This window comes from Henckelia pumila, chromosome 2, assembly GCF_033568475.1.
Source record: "Henckelia pumila isolate YLH828 chromosome 2, ASM3356847v2, whole genome shotgun sequence".
NCBI classification, from domain to species: domain Eukaryota; kingdom Viridiplantae; phylum Streptophyta; class Magnoliopsida; order Lamiales; family Gesneriaceae; genus Henckelia; species Henckelia pumila.
In genome coordinates, this window is record NC_133121.1 from 71,978,042 (window position 1) to 71,982,532 (window position 4,491).

A 4,491-nucleotide genomic window follows, 5' to 3' on the forward strand; every position below is an offset into this window, starting at 1 on the left:
ATATCATCAAGGATCTGACTAACTTTTATTGCAATATAAAACTTACAATTCTTACATCTTCCCAAGTGGTCTTATCCTCAACGAAATTTTATCACTCCTCAAATTTACTTTTGATCTAAATTTATCAACTTAAGAACGTCATCCTACTGCACTGATAAGTTCTACAACTTACAAATTCTTAGACATTTATGTTATTGCACAACCTACATTTTGCTAACCTTATATCCTACATCGGGATTCCAAGCAATAGAGCCCATATAACCAATAAATAGTTTATGTCGACCTCGATCATAACTTAAAAGCTTTCTAACTACGAAGCTATGATTAACGTCTATTTATCAATTAAACTTAACTCATATGATATACAACTCAAGCTCTTAAAAAATTCACAAGTCCTCAAATTAGTTAGCGACTAAACTCTAAGTTCTTCTAAATAGGGCAGCTAAGGGACTATACAATTCTACCTCGTCAGACCTCGAAATAAGATATGAATCTGACTCATACTTCCCCAACATCGATACATGAAACCCATCATGTATCACTAACAACTCTGCGCCAGCTCGAATGATAAAACAAATTACCTATCTCCTCAACAATCGCATAAGGACCGACAAATCGAGTTAATTCCCTTATATACCCAAGTCAATAGTACTACGAAACCATGATACCCTCAAGAACAACCTAACAACCATTTTGAAATTTTAAAGGTCTATGCCACTTATTAGCTTAACTCTGCTTAGTGATCTTGGACTAAGCTCAAATCCCTTATTAGTTACTACAACCCCCTATGCTTCTAAGGATGATTAAAATTTTCTTAACCAACGACTCTAGCTCAGCTAACCTTCCAGTCAAATTATACCACGAGCTATTATCCACTTAAATTGGATTAGATTATCTCTAAGTACCAAACAATTCTTACATATCGCCTGAAGACATATCTCAAATCCCTAGTTCAACTTGGCAGCAAGTCTGAAAATCCAAAAATCCCCAAATTATTATATGTACAACCTGAATTCATATTTCAAGAACTTAGTATACAATTGGAGACCTCAAATAGTTGGTAACCTAATTGAAAAATCTTTCTAATTGATCATCCAGTACCTTAGTATTTTCCCAATAAATAAATCTACAGCTTATCCAGAAAAACTACCTGAACATTCTATTCATCTTTCTATTCCCACAGTTGGTGCAATAGCCTACCGGTTGACATTCAAAAAATCTGAGAATTCAAATGTAAAGTACCCAAAAGTCTCTAGAGACAACTTTATTTGCCATCTCGCAACTGTTCACCCATTCAGCTTACCAAAATTATCTGTTTACTCTTAACGATCATATTTAAAATTAAAACAACCTACTCAATTAATTCACTAGCTAGCAGTCTACTCGCTAGAACTAAATAAAATCAGTAGTCGCCATTCATCAAAACACAACAATAACCAAGGATTTTATATTAGTACTAATAATAAATTCAAACGGCCTAAACACTTACTAAGCGGCAACGACCCAATTCTTTGCACAAGAATTTGAAATAATAATTGAAATTATGATCCACCCACATCCTCATCATGATGGATCATGAAATGAAACAGACATACAAGTAATGTTGCTCAATACGAAATGAAATAGTGCAAGCATTACATACAAACGAGCTGAAAACAAAAATCTAGGTAAGTGAAAACAACTCACTCATAATTCAATTCTAGGGGTGAATGAATAATAATGGAGGCTCCATGAATAATGAATATGAGCCAACAAGATACAAATCTCGTGATCATTCATCCATGGGTAATGAAATCCTGCTCAAACAATCAAGGCACAATTAAGACAGTCAGTGTGACTTCAGTCGAGAGAAATTCACACAAGATAATAATCAGGGGAAACAACGGTCCTAAGGCATATTCAGATGTTAACCACAACATAAGTAGATCATCAAAAAGGAAGACAAAGTGAATCTTACTCACATCAACATGTGGCTCTAGAACCGAAGAAAAATTTCAAGAAGTGTGAAATATGAACAAGGTCTTGTTAAAAGTTCAACCAATGCCAAAGTAGCAGGATACAACGTTGACTAATGTCATACAAATCCATAAATTTCAAAGGAAGTGCAAAGAAATTTCAAATACTCAAGAGTATATGTTGCAATGGATGCAAGCACAGTTGAAGGATAAGGAAATTAATGATCGAAATAATAGTTCACAAAATTGAAAGGCTTATAGTAACCGACTCACTATTTCCCAAAAATCATACTTGCCCAAATAAACAAAGAAAACTCAAACTATTTATAATAATATAAAACCAAGTTCGTAATCCAAGTCTTCACACGAGTTCGATTCAAAAAACTTAACTGACTAAACATACGCCTAGAAAATTTCAAGCAAAATATACACTTAGTTGAATCTGATTAGAATCCAGTATAAGAAAACTTACAATAATAGCACACAATTAATATCTCCTAATACTCAAGTTTAACATTTTTAGCAAAATTTTACTATCTCATCAGAAATGGATAACACTACCTCATAACTCAAACAACATCCACGTACTGTCCAAAACTGAAAGCAATATTGGTACACCAACTCCGTTTAACTTGGAACCGCATGTTATAAAAATAAACAGTCAAATAGTACACTTTAAACTATAAAAGAAGTTTTAAACAAAAATAAACATTAAACTACATACTAAAATAAATTAAACATCTAGTTTTGAAAATATTTTAATAAGAATGTGACATCAAAACATTTAAAGTAATGAATCAATAACGACTACCAAATAAAATTAATTAAATCTTACAGAATTTGAGGCGAGATTTCTCGAGTTTCTTGCAACCGACAATAGGAACAACCCAAACCAGAACCATGCTTTGATACCTACTGAAACGACCTCACAACTTCTTACAATTAATTATTAAATAAAATACGGCTTTTCAAAGAAAAAAAATTAAAAAAAATTTGGCTTGACCTATCTATTTATATTCAAGCTCGCCTGTCACAGACAACAACTAAAAATACGACCAACAATACTAAATAAACTAGAACGAGAAAGAAACGAGAACAAAAGAAAAATATTCGACATTTCGAACATCAAAAGATTAAGCAACTACATATTTACATGCCCACAAACAATTCTATAAATCCTTACGATAACATTTATCCAATCAACAAAATGAAAGACTTTAAAGTGCTAAAATAAACTTTTGCGGAATACTGGCATGGTCAGAGTGATGTGCCGTGCCCGCATCGCAGTCCATACGATAGTCTTGCTCCTCGATCACAATAATAACTTATACCTGTACCAAGTAGATGTAGTGAGCCTAGGGGCCCAGCAAGAATATGGGGGAATAACGACTAATAAATATACATGCACACGCCATTAAAAATAGCTTATAGTAAAAATACATTTTTCTTTTCTTAACTGGACCTCTAGCAAAGAGAGTAACTTGAAATCATCGCATGCAAGACTGAATCTAACTGAATGACACTGAACATAAACTGCAAATTCATTGCAAGACTGAATATGAGGACTGAAAGGAATAAATTGAGAAATGATAAACTGAAATGAAATCTGATAATATAAGCTGTAAACTGATAAACTGAACTGTGAACATATAAAAAATAACTGTAGCTGTAACTATAACTGTAACTGTAAACTTAGATCCTTGATTGTGACTCTGTGGTTTCGATCATGATCATGGATGCAGTGCACTATGCCGCAAGGAGGTCAGGATGACACCCAACCCAATCTTTCCCTGTAATTGGTTAGGGAGGCCAATATTTCTCTTAACCCCACACATATACGTCCATATTTGGTAATGTAGGCCAAGATGTCTCTCAACCCCACACATACACATCCTTTGGTAAGGTAGGTCTGAACGTCTCACAACCCCACACATACACGTCATTTTTATAGTCACAATCATCTCACTTCGTTCATAAAAATGTTTTCTTTCATACTTTCTTTCTTGCCTTGATATAAGAACTTAGCATGCATATGTAGATGTAATGTACTTGAAAATATTTACTCAATGATCATGCAAGAGACTCGAATGCAGATGATCGGGATGGTGATTTAGGGAACAAACCATAGCTAAGAATCTAAACTTTCTTTCTCGACACTTAGGACGTATCCCGAGCAACCCACTTACAAAGCTTATAACTTGTACAATTCTTAGTCCAAATGACCTCCGCTTGAAAACACAATTTCCATGCCCTTTGTACTTAACTAGAAGGTCACCCTCAAAATACCATTCTTACACAATATATCCTTGGCAATTTAGTTCCCGGGCAGCCCACTCAACACTTAGATTCTTGACTCTTATCATTCCCTAGTCTAGAACACCAGCAAAACTTAACCGAATTAGATCCCGTTTGGAACGACATTTCCTTAGCATGATAAGTTAATCCCAGACCCGTGCCCTTAACCCAAAACATTAGTATAGCACTGGAATAAACCACCATTCTCGGACAGCCCTGCTCCTTGACAAAAACCATGCAC